Source organism: Pan troglodytes, chromosome 7 (assembly GCF_028858775.2).
Source record: "Pan troglodytes isolate AG18354 chromosome 7, NHGRI_mPanTro3-v2.0_pri, whole genome shotgun sequence".
Lineage (NCBI taxonomy): Eukaryota > Metazoa > Chordata > Mammalia > Primates > Hominidae > Pan > Pan troglodytes.
The window spans coordinates 108,901,072-108,913,945 of record NC_072405.2 but is presented as its reverse complement, the minus strand read 5'-3'; the positions used below and the strand labels follow the sequence as shown (position 1 = coordinate 108,913,945).

The window sequence follows — 12,874 nt, the reverse complement described above, 5'->3', positions numbered from 1 at the left end:
GTAATAAAACAAGTGGCTGAAAATTATTAGTTTTTCATATCCAGAGACCAGAATTGTTTATAATAGGCAAACTGAGCCAGACATGTTAGATCAATGTGTATTCTTTTGATAATTTCCTTCATCAGATGGGATTTATTCCTGTGTTCTCCAAAGGAAAATTTATATGGGAAAATTTTGGTTTACTTTTAAAGAATTGGGTATTTAGACCAGCAAATCTTTGTTTTATTTACATTTGCCTTGTGTATTAAGAAATATAGGTTATATTCTGTTATAGAAATATTTATGAGGCTAAATCTCTACACTTAACATGATTAGGTATAACTGTATATAGAACTAACAGAGACACTAAATATTTAACATCTATTACAAGTAATATTCTGCTGCTGTTTTTTACTATAAGGTTACTTTTCCTTACAGTAGATAAATCATTTTTCTTATTGAGAAGCATGTGGCTGAATATATACCTGTCTACCCCTAAGTTTTCTTGGATATTACTTTATTCTATATGTTACTAGGCTAATATAGAAAATGTCCTTGGATGAATCAGAATACCTCTGTGTGATTTTTTTTTTTTTTTTTTTTACATTTACAAAAACCATTGTGTCAAGGTAAGGAGATTATTCTGGTTTAATATAATGCCATTTGAATGAGGAGTCAGTTTTCTTTCTGGATAAACCAGTTATTAGGTGAAATTTACTTCTTGACAGTGTCCATCATTTAAAAGGGACTGGAAGAACTCGTATTGAAGTTTCCTTAAAAATCAGGATGGGGCCAGGGGCCGTGGCTCACGCCTGTAATCCCAGCACTTTGGCAGGCTGAGGCAGGTGGATCACGAGGACAGGAGATCGAGACCATCCTGGCTAACATGGTGAAACCCTGTCTCTACTAAAAATACAAAAAATTAGCCGGGCGTGGTAGTCCCAGCTACTCGGAAGGCTGAGGCAGGAGAATGGCGTGAACCCAGGAGGCGGAGCTTGCAGTGAGCCGAGATCGCGCTACTGCACTCCAGCCTGGGCGACAGAGCAAGATTCGGTCTCAAAAAAAAAAAAAAAAAATCAGGATGGGTACTGGGTGTGGTTGTGGCTCATGCCTGTAATCACAGCACTTTGGGAGGCTGAGGTAGGAGGATCACTTGAGCCTAGGAGTTTGAGACCAGTTTGGGCAACATAGTGAGACCTTGTCTCTACAAAAAATAAAATTAGGTGGGCGCAGTTGCACATACCTGTAGTCCCAGCTGCTCCGGAGGCTAACATGGGAGGATTGCTTGAGCCTGGGAAGACTGAGGCTACAGTGAGTCATGATTGTGCCACTGCACTCCAGCCTAGGCAGCAGGGCAAGACCCCATCTCAAAAAACAAACAAACAAAAAGAAACCTTGGTGGTTTATGTAACCAGCTACTTCAATGGGGATACAACCCTCTGATGACATTTTAAAATTTTGACTTCTGCTTCATAGGATCAATAGTGTGGTGAAATAGAAAGAACTGCCTTTGTAGTCAGACCTTTAGTTTTAGCATTTTGTTCTCTCTAATACGATCTCTGTGAATTACGTAATGTAATCATCTGTAAAAAAGATGTAATACCTTTCAAGTTTGTTTTGAGAGTTAAATGAGAAAGTAGGTAAAGATAGTGTTTGACACACAGTAGGAAGTTAAAGTTAGTGCACATACATTCTTACACTTTTCATTCTTTCTGGGAATTTGACTTCTTAGTGCTGAGTACCTTGGCAAGGAAGAACAGTACATACAATTATAAGAATGTTGTGTCCTAGTGGAATTTAGGGTAGGAATTGGGATCCATGTTTCTAAGACTGTTTTTAGTTAAACTACTTACTATACCTAGATACTTTTTTTTTTTTTTTTTAATTGAGACGGAGTTTTGCTCTTGTTGCCCAGGCTGGAGTGCAATGGTGTGATCTTGGCTCACTGCAACCTCCGCCTCCCGGGTTCAAGCAATTCTCCTCCCTCAGCCTCCCAAGTACCTGGGATTATAGGCAGTACTTCTAAGAGAATTCTCAAAGCCAGAGATCATTCTCTCTCCTCTTAGTCATTTATGCTTTTGGTGAACTTATTAGTTCATCTCCTTTTCAGTTAATATGGAAAGCATTTCTTATGCATAGTAATATAAAGTACCCTTGAAGGGAACACCTTATAAGATGTCGTTTTATATATCCAAACCAAACAAAGTTGGGCTAAAGAGTCATGACCTGGTTCTGAAGGAAGCAAAGACAGTCTGCTTAAAATGTAGAATATATATTATTTGGCATTGTACAGCAATAGTATTATTAGTCTGTATTTATGAAATATTTTCAAGCTTAGCAAACAATTCTACATAAATTATAATTTTTAAATTCTCACAGATAGTTAACCCTATGAGATCCGATAGGAACTGTGATTGCCATTGGACAGATGAAGAAATGAAGACCCAGACTGGGGTAGCATCTGATCACTCATATTGCAATCCAGGATTGCGATTAAGTGCTGATCCCCCTTTTTTTGGTGGTGGTTAAATTTTCATAGGACTTTATTAGTGAAGTGATTTAAGAGTCAATCCACAGCAGAATACTACTAAAATCTTTCTTCAATTAGATGGGAATCAGTAGAAAGAAATGGGGGCAGGTTTGGTATGTAGATATATTCATTAATGAATATAGACTTATCTGAGTGGTGTGTTTTCTTTTCCTTTGCAGAGTATACTGCTGGTAACTTTTTGGGACTTGGATATGCCATAATAATTATAGTAATAATAACACCTAAACATGTAAAAAGTTTTTATTGTGCATGAGGCAAAAGTGTGGTACGTGAATTCTAGTCTTCTCAACAATCCTTTGAACAAAAGGTACTATTTTTGCTGTATTTTATATATAAGGAAAAGTTTGATGTAAAGGAGAAAGTATTAAAGACTATGTAACCTTTCTCCTACCTTAGAAATACAACTTGTGTTCTCGTTGTTCAGTTCCCACCTATGAGTGAGAAAATGTGGTGGTTGCTTTTTTCTTCTTGCAATAGTTTGCTGAGAATGATGGTTTCCAGCTTCATCCATGTCCCTACAAAGGACATGAACTCATCATTTTTTATGGCTGCATAGTATTTCATGGTGTATATGTGCCACATTTTCTTAATCCAGTCTATCATTTTTAGACATTTGGGTTGGTTCCAAGTCTTTGCTATTGTGAATAGTGCCACAATAAACATACGTGTGCATGTGTCTTTATAGCAGCATGATTTATAATCTTTTGGGTATATACCCAGCAATGGGATGGCTGGCTCAAATGGTATTTCTAGTTCTAGATCCCTGAGGAATCGCCACACTGACTTCCACAGTGGTTGAATTAGTTTTCAGTCCCACCAACACTGTAAAAGTGTTCCTATTTCTCCACATCCTCTCTAGCACCTGTTGTTTCCTGACTTTTTAATGATCGCCATTCTAACTGGTGTGAGATGGTATCTCATTGTGGTTTTGATTTGCATTTCTCTGATGGCCAGTGATGATGAGCATTTTTTCATGTGTCTTTTGGCTGCATAGATGTCTTCTTTTGAGAAGTGTCTGTTCATATCCTTCACCCACTTTTTGATGGGGTTGTTTTGTTTTTTTCTTGTGAATTTGAGTTCATTGTAGATTCTGGATATTAGCCCTTTGTCAGATGAGTAGATTGCAAAAATTTTTCCCGTTGGGGAGGTTGCCTGTTCACTCTGATGGTAGTTTCTTTTGCTGTGCAGAAGCTCTTTAATTTAATTAGATCCCATTTATCAATTTTGGCTTTTGTTGCCATTGCTTTTGGTGTTTTAGACATGAAGTCCTTGCCCATGCGTATGTCCTGAATGGTATTGCCTAGGTTTTCTTCTAGGGTTTTTATGGTTTTAGGTCTAATATTTAAGTCTTTAATCCATCTTGAATTAACAGGAAGGGGAACATCACACACCGGGGCCTGTTGTGGGGTTGGGGGAGGGGTGAGGGATAGCATTAGGAGATATACCTAATGTTAAATGACGAGTTAATGGGTGCAGCACACCAATGTGGCACATGTATATATATGTAACCTGCACGTTGTGCACATGTACCCTAAAACTTAAAGTTTAAAAAAAAAAAAGAAATACAGCTTGACATATAGCACATTATACATTTTTAGGTCTGTTGGAAATTTTGTGGTTTCAAAGGCTTCATAACACATTTGCAAAACAGTAGATAGAGTATTATTTAAGCTTTACTTTTAAAAAACTCATTTTCACTTTTTAATCCATGGTGTTAAAAAAATCCCTCCAATACTGTTAATAAGACAAAATAAGTTTAATAGTCAAGGCCTACATATGGATCATAGATCATATTGTTTAATTTGCTGCAAGATGACTTGGGAATTCCACATCAGAATTTGAAAGAAGCTCATTTTCTGGTTGTAAAACTTTTGGGGAGGGTCTCCATTTTTTTGCTGGATCCCACTTGCTTGAATAAAATATTTTGAAGAATGAACTACAAAAATTAAGAATTACGTTAGTATATCGATTTACTTATTTTTACTGATTACAAAGTTACTAAAGATTAATTTTGGTATTTCAGTTTTATCAGATTATTAATTTTGATGTTTGTTTTTGTTATAGATAGTAAAAATTGAACAGCTTCTCCATGGGTCTCTCAATGTACAACCTGCTTCATCCTTTCATTCATTTTTTTCAAACATTGATTGAACACTTACTCCATGGCAGGCATTTTTTGCATATACTAGGGACAAAAAATAGGAGTAAGGAAACAATCTTTATGCTTAAGAAGCTTACAGTCTGTGGGATAAATACATAGCAAGCAGGTGTTTATAGTACATTTTGGTAAGTACTGTGGTAATTGTGACTAGAATCTATGAGATGATATAACTCAGCATTATTGGGAGTTAGGGTGGGTGGTAGGTATAGGCACTGAGTCCTGAAGACTAAAGAAGTAGAGATGGGGATGTGCTACAAAGTAAGGTTTTTCTAATCAGAGAAGTTAAGCATGTATAAAAGTAGATGTGTGGTATTCTGGGATCCTAAATAACTCTTAAGGGCTGTAGCAGAGAATGTGGGTGTAGATTATTTATGTATGTGGTGATTCTAATACTGGAGACAGAGGTAGTTGTCATGTCCTGACCTGTATATTATGTGGGAATTTAAATTTTTCCTCCCTGAAGATTATGGGAGGCCACTTGAAAATTTTGAGCAGAATGGTGGGATCTGATTTTTGTTGTTGTTGTTATGTCACTAATGGCATCAGTGTAGGAAACAGATTAAAGTGGAGCAGGACTAATATTAGGAATACCCATTAGGAGGCTGCCAATAATCCAGGGGAGAAATGATGATACCCTGGATTAAGGTATTAGCTGCGGTAATAGAGAAAAAGGGACAGGTTCCAGAGATATAAAAGAGGTAAAATAAGATATGGTTAGTATTTTAAAACTTCATTGAGCTAAATAATCAAGTTATAAGAGTACTATATGCCTATGACATGTGAGGGATAGTTCATCTACCACAGATTTGTTTTGAAGCATTTCCTTATTTTCAAAGAGGCTGTATTTCCTTTAGCTATCTCTATTCTAGAAGTGAAATATAAAACGTACTTCTTAAAACAGGTTCAGTATTTACCTATTGAATTGTAGCGTGACATTTTAAAAATTGTAATTTATACTTATGGTAGGAGTGCTCTAAAGAGTTACAAAGAAAAGGAAAAAATACATTTATACTGTCTTTTACATTTACCTCTGTAGTTACCTTTGCTGTACTCTTGATTTCATTGTGTGGATTTAAGTTAGTATCTAGTGTCCTTTCATTTCTACCTGAAGAACTTCCTTTTTGTTTTTTGCAGGGCAGGTCTGCTAGCAGTGAATTCTCTCAGTTTTTGTTTATCTGGGAATGTCTTAATTTCTTCTTCATTTTTGAGGAGGGAGAGGAAGTCCCAGGTAGCAGAGGCTTCTACAGTGATGATGGGAAAGTGAAGAAAAGAGGGAAGGGAAAACCTAGTGTGATATCTTGACTGACAAATACTGGATGGAAAGTTGTATGTTGGGTACTGATTGCATTGGTAAAGGGCTTCAAAGCAGAAAGTCTTGGCTTGGAATCCTACAACATTGGTGGGAGAGGGGTGAATGAATATGGCTAAGGGACAGTTTTAAGAAATAAAGTTGATAGTGTTTGTCAGAATTGATATGGAGAGAGCTGCTATATCACATTCATGGGGCATCAGATATTAAAACCTTTGGCTTCCCTAAAGTTGTAACACATAACATACATGTTTTACCTGTAAGATGTACCATTTCTTTGCCTGTAAGAAAAATTGTGCACAGATCTTCCATTTTTACTTTACATTCTTTTAAAAAGCTCTTATTGTTAATTGTGGTTAAAAAAATTTACCATCTTAACTGTTTTTCAGTGCACAGTTCAGTAGCGTTAAATGTATTCAGATTGTTGTACAGCAGATCTGCAGAATTTTTTCATCTAGCACAAATGCAACTCTTACCCATTAAGTAACCACTCCCCATTGCTTCCTCCCTCCAGCCCTTGGTAACTACCATTCTACTTTCTGTCTCTATGATAATTTAACTACTTTAGATACTTCCTGTAAGTGTAATCATAGAGTATTTTTCTTTTTGCAATGGGCTTATTTCACTTAGCATAATGTCCTTAAGCTTCATCTGTATTTAGCATGTGATTTTCTTCCTTTTTAAGGCTAAATAATATTCAATTATATGTTTATACCACGTTTTGTTTATCCATTCATCGTCTTCGTTCATTTTTTGGTTTTGTTTTTAGTATAGATTATCTTTCCTTTTTACCCACTAAATTTCTTTATCTCTAGGCTTCAGCTTATTTAGGGACATAAACCATTTGCCTGGTTTGTTCTTTGGAAGTCATTTTATTTTTTGTTTTTGTTTTTATTTTTATTTGTTTTTTTAAGCTACTTCCTACCGAAAGGATGTAAGTCATTTTAATGGTTATATTTTCCACCTGTTTTGCAGCTATATTGCTAACTTATGTATTGCTATGTTAATTATACATCTAGAAAACTTTGAGTTATTTTATTAGTTTTCTTAGATATTTAATTGATTGGAAGTGTTTTTAAGAAAACTTGGAGTTTGCTAGTTAAATAATTATCAACAATGTAGCTAATAAATTCTTTTCTACTAGCATGCAAACTCTACACTGCATCGGTTCAAATTATAGTACCTAATGCTGCCTCAAGGCTTGTGACATTATAACTTTTCAACTGAGCAATGCTTAATTTGTTATGAAAGTAAAAAAAAAAAGTTAAGTAATTCCATCAAAATTGTATTGCTGACATCTGTTTCTGATAAAATTTTAGTAATATGGTAAGAATTAAAAGCATTGTGTGATACTGGTTTCTGAGTCTCATGATAGTAAACTGTAGAGGACTTGTCTTTTGTGAATCATTTGTATATGTAAGGTGTTATTAAGTCCAAATGGAAAAGAAATTTGGTGCTGAGAGACATTAAAGCAATAACTGAGTTTCTTTTTGACACCAATCTTCTGAAATATCCTGTTAACATTTGTTAAATAAGTGATATATTACTCCTTGAATTTTGCAAAAATAATGAAAAATTGTATGAAAGAATTTTTAATACAGTCATGCATTGCTTAATGATGGAAATACATTCTGAGAAATCTGTGAAGAATATCATAGAGTGAACTTATACAAACCTAGATAATATAGCTGTCTATACACCTAGGGTATATGGTATAGCCTATTGCTCCTAGATTACAAACCTTTACAGCATGTTACTGTACTGAATACTGTAGGCAATTGTAACACAATAAGTATTTGCGTATCTAAAGGACTAAAATGTTGTTAATGCAGTTGTTAATGCAGTGCATGTTGTATTTAGGGCATAATTTTTTTCTAAAGCCATATAATATTTTAACATAAACAGGTCAGTGTGCTTGACCCATTTTTTAACTCTGTGACATGTGGAATTGTTTCATGTTAACCTGTGGATTTTCTCATTAGTAATTCTTAAATTACTAATATTGGAAGAAGAGCTATGACCTTTGAGATCAAAATGTATTTGGAGGTAATGAAGTTATTTAATAAGAATCCTCTTGAAACCAAACTGGTGGTGAGAGGGAAGAAAGCAGTTCAATAGGGGGTGATTGAAAGGAAAAAAGAGACCTAGAAGGGAAGCGTCAGCAAGAAAGAGTCAAAGAGCAAGGAAAGAAAGAAAAATGAGGTGGTTAACAGGAGGTAAAAGTAGTAGTATTGAGAAGAGAAGAGAATGAGGGCTGAAAGGGAGTAAGGTTCTTAACTTCTTACATAGTTTGGGTTGGTTGCCTTTTGATCTCTCAGAACTGGGAACAGATATGTTTGCTTTAGTTTGCTGTTGTTGCTGAGCAACTTTGTCACTGGTGCATCCACTAGGGTTATTGCAAGCATCACCCTGCAGATACTAATCTCAGCAGCGCACTCCCGTTTCAGTTAACTCCATAGCCTTCTCTGCCTGACCTGAATCAAGCATATTTTGCTCCAAAGCTCTTTTTTTTTTTCTACTGCACAGTCCAGCTTCAATAGGGAATTACTTTTTTGGATTTACCATATATCCTATAATTTTGCTGAACTTATTTACCATAGAAAATTGATTTTCTTGGATCTAATAGTCTGTGCTCATGCCATCATACAAATTCATATTTTCAGCAGCTTTATTGAGATATATTGACATATAAAGATTTTATGTGTTTAAGGTATACAGTGATGTTTTACAAATTTGTATTTTATTTCTTCCCACTTTTCCTATTATGTGACTTTAGGGCAATATACTGATTCTCCTAAATTTTAGTTTCTTTATATATTAAATGGACACAATAGATTTATTGGAATCACAGGCTTATTGTAAGGACTAAATGAGAAATTGTGTGTAAAGGATCCATTACAGTATTGGTACATAGGGGTGGTAGGTAGACTGTTATTCTAGTTTTATTTCCATTTTTATTGAGAATGTGTCTGTGTTTCTTCACTTTATATAATTCTAGCATTTAGTTTTAGAAATAAATTTTAAGAAATCACATTAAGATACTCTTAATACTCTTTTTTTTGCTTTTTTGCATTTTAATCCTGAGTACTTTATCTGATCAATTCTTGAGTGATAAGGTAATATAACCTAAACATTTCTCTATACATGTGAGGAATTGTTTCAGCCACATATTTTAAGGTTGAGTCTAAGATTATAATACAAATATTTTAATGTATTTATATCTGTTTTTCATTGCGTTTATAAGATTTGTGGTGGCTTTTCTTTTTGCTAGGAATTCTATTCTTCCATATAACCCTATGGGTCTCTCTCCTGCCCTCATTTCCTTTCATTATCTACTGAAATGGCATATTACCAGAGAAGCAAGAAAACATAATGGTTAAGAGCTGGACAGCTTGGTTCTACTACTTATTTGCTGTTTTACCTTTGGTAAATCAACTTGTTTGTGCCTCAGTTTCACCAGTTATAGCATTTTTATTTTAATAGTAACTATCTCGAAGGGTTGTTTGTGATTGAATGATTTGATGTGTGTCCAGTACTTACCACAGTACCTGGCACTTAGAAAGCACTATATATGGGTGAATGGCCATTATTGTCAAAATCAGAGGTCGGTCTTGACTGTTATGTATATATTATAGAAGATTTTCCTTTCCTTGCCTTATTTTTTCTTAGCTCTTCTAACCATTTTATATTTAATTAATTGATTCATTTATGTGCTTATTGTCTGTCTTTGTCTGCTGGAATATATGTATTCTTTAAAGGCCGGGACTTTTTTGTCGTGTTGTATCCATCTGTATTATGTAGAGTAATTCTTATTAAATAATGAATGAATGAGTGACTCAACCAGTATTTCATCCACCTTTCAGAGTAAAGATATGTTTAGATATTCAGAGATTGACAGAATATAACTCTCATTTGCTTCATTTGAGGAAAATACTTGAACTAACTCTAACCAAACAGTAAATGAATCAGAATTGAGGCCTTGAAAGATTATGAAGAAGAAACAGTTATAAACAATAAATCTTTCTATATATATTACCAAATCCCAATGGATAATGATAGAGTGACTGGAAGCATACTAAATAAGAATTTTTGAAATAAAAAGGACGCACTAATTAATAGCCTTTAACTGAAAATAATTCTGCATAAATTAAAGAATATCAAGTAGGGTGTATCAAATTGAAGAAGGAAAATTAGATGATGATAATGGATGCTGAAAAAATTGAATAAAATTCAACAGCCTTTCTTGAGTACATAAATATAAAGTATATAAAAAAGGAAACTTTTTTTTTTATTATACTTTAAGTTTTAGGGTACATGTGCAAAATGTGCAGGTTAGTTACATATGTATACATGTGCCATGCTGGTGTGCTGCACCCATTAACTCGTCATTTAGCATTAGGTATATCTCCTAATGCTATCCCTCCCCCCACCTCCCACCCCACAACAGTCCCCAGAGTGTGATGTTCCCCTTCCTGTGTCCATGTGTTCTCATTGTTCAATTCCCACCTATGAGTGAGAACATGCAGTGTTTGGTTTTTTGTCCTTGCGATAGTTTACTGAGAATGATGATTTCCAATTTCATCCATGTCCCTACAAAGGACATGAACTCATCATTTTTTATGGCTGCATATCATTCCATGGTGTCTATGTGCCACATTTTCTTAATCCAGTCTATCATTGTTGGACATTTACGTTGGTTCCAAGTCTTTGCTATTGTGAATGGTGCCACAATAAACATACGTGTGCATGTGTCTTTATAGCAACGTGATTTATAGTCCTTTGGGTATATACCCAGTAATGGGATAGCTGGGTCAATGGTATTTCTAGTTCTAGATCCCTGAGGAATCGCCACACTGACTTCCACAATGGTTGAACTCATTTACATTCCCATCAGCAGTGCAAAAGTGTTCCTATTTCTCCACATCCTCTCCAGCACCTGTTGTTTCCTGACTTTTTAATGATTGCCATTCTAACTGGTGTGAGATGGTGTCTCATTGTGGTTTTGATTTGCATTTCTCTGATGGCCAGTGATGGTGAGCATTTTTTCATGTGTTTTTTGGCTGCATAAATGTCTTCTTTTGAGAAGTGTCTGTTCATGTCCTTCGCCCACTTTTTGATGGGGTTGTTTTTTTCTTGTAAATTTGTTTGAGTTCATTGTAGATTCTGGATATTAGCCCTTTGTCAGATGAGTAGGTTGCGAAAATTTTCTCCCGTTTTGTAGGTTGCCTGTTCCCTCCGATGGTAGTTTCTTTTGCTGTGCAGAAGCTCTTTAGTTTAATTAGATCCCATTTGTCAATTTTGGCTTTCATTGCCATTGCTTTTGGCATTTTAGACATGAAGTCCTTGCCCATGCCTAAGTCCTGAATGGTAATGCCTAGGTTTTCTTCTAGGGTTTTTATGGTTTTAGGTCTAACATGTAAGTCTTTAATCCATCTTGAATTGATTTTTGTATAAGGTGTAAGGAAGGGATCCAGTTTCAGCTTTCTACATGTCGCTAGCCAGTTTTCCCAGCACCGTTTATTAAATAGGGAATCCTTTCCCCATTGCTTGTTTTTCTCAGGTTTGTCAAAGATCAGATAGTTGTAGATATGCGGCATTATTTCTGAGGGCTCTGTTCTGTTCCATTGATCTGTATCTCTGTTTTGGTACCAGTACCATGCTGTTTTGGTTACTGTAGCCTTGTAGTATAGTTTGAAGTCAGGTAGTGTGATGCCTCCAGCTTTGTTCTTTTGGCTTAGGATTGACTTGGCGATGCGGGCTCTTTTTTTTTTCCGTATGAACTTTAAAGTACTTTTTTCCAGTTCTGTGAAGAAAGTCACTGGTAGCTTGATGGGAATGGCATTGAATCTATAAACTACCTTGGGCAGTATGGCCATTTTCCCGATATTGATTCTTCCTACCCATGAGCATGGAATGTTCTTCCATTTGTTTGTATCCTCTTTTATTTCATTGAGCAGTGGTTTGTAGTTCTCCTTGAAGAGGCCCTTCACGTCCCTTTTAATTTGGATTCGTAGGTATTTTATTCTCTTTGAAGCAATTGTGAATGGGAGTTCACTCATGATTTGGCTTTCTGTTTGTCTGTTATTGGGGTATAAGAATGCTTGTGATTTTTGCACATTGATTTTGTATCCTGAGACTTTGCTGAAGTTGCTTATCAGCTTAAGGAGATTTTGGGCTGAGACAATGGGGTTTTCTAGATATCCAATCATGTCATCTGCAAACAGGGACAATTTGCCTTCCTCTTTTCCTAATTGAATACCCTTGATTTCCTTCTCCTGCCTAATTGCCCTGGCCAGAACTTCCAACACTATGTTGAATAGGAGCGGTGAGAGAGGGCATCCCTGTCTTGTGCCAGTTTTCAAAGGGAATGCTTCCAGTTTTTCCCCATTCAGTATGATATTGGCTGTGGGTTTGTCATAGATAGCTCTTATTATTTTGAGATACGTCCCATCAATACCTAACTTATTGAGAGTTTTTAGCATGAAGGATTGTTGAATTTTGTCAAAGGCCTTTTCTGCATCTATTGAGATAATCATGTGGTTTTTGTCTTTGGTTCTGTTTATGTGCTGGATTACATTTATTGATTTCTGTATATCGAACCAGCCTTGCATCCCAGGGATGAATCCAACTTGATCATGGTGGATAAGCTTTTTGATGTGCTGCTGGATTCGGTTTGCCAGTATTTTATTGAGGATTTTTGCATCAATGTTCATCAAGGATATTGGTCTAAAATTCTCTTTTTTGGTTGTGTCTCTGTCAGGCTTTGGTATCAGGATGACGCTGGCCTCATAAAATGAGTTAGGGAGGATTCCCTCTTTTTCTATTGATTGGAATACTTTCAGAAGGAATGGTACCAGTTCCTCCTTGTACCTCT

The 12,874-nt window shown here is 35.6% G+C and overlaps 1 protein-coding gene across 10 annotated transcripts in view; it reads left to right on the top strand.

Annotated features, from left to right (window-relative positions):
• The window catches only part of STK3 (serine/threonine kinase 3), a 459,940-nt gene that overhangs the window by 159,097 nt on the left and 287,969 nt on the right, over positions 1 to 12,874 (top strand). The window contains exon 1 of one of the 10 annotated variants that reach the window (XM_063816453.1): positions 2,738 to 2,837. The exons of the other annotated variants lie outside the window; for them this stretch is intronic. The gene's annotated coding sequence lies outside the window, so the exon portion shown is untranslated. Of the gene's footprint in view, positions 1 to 2,737; positions 2,838 to 12,874 lie in introns of those variants that run through there. 10 annotated transcript variants of the gene reach the window in all.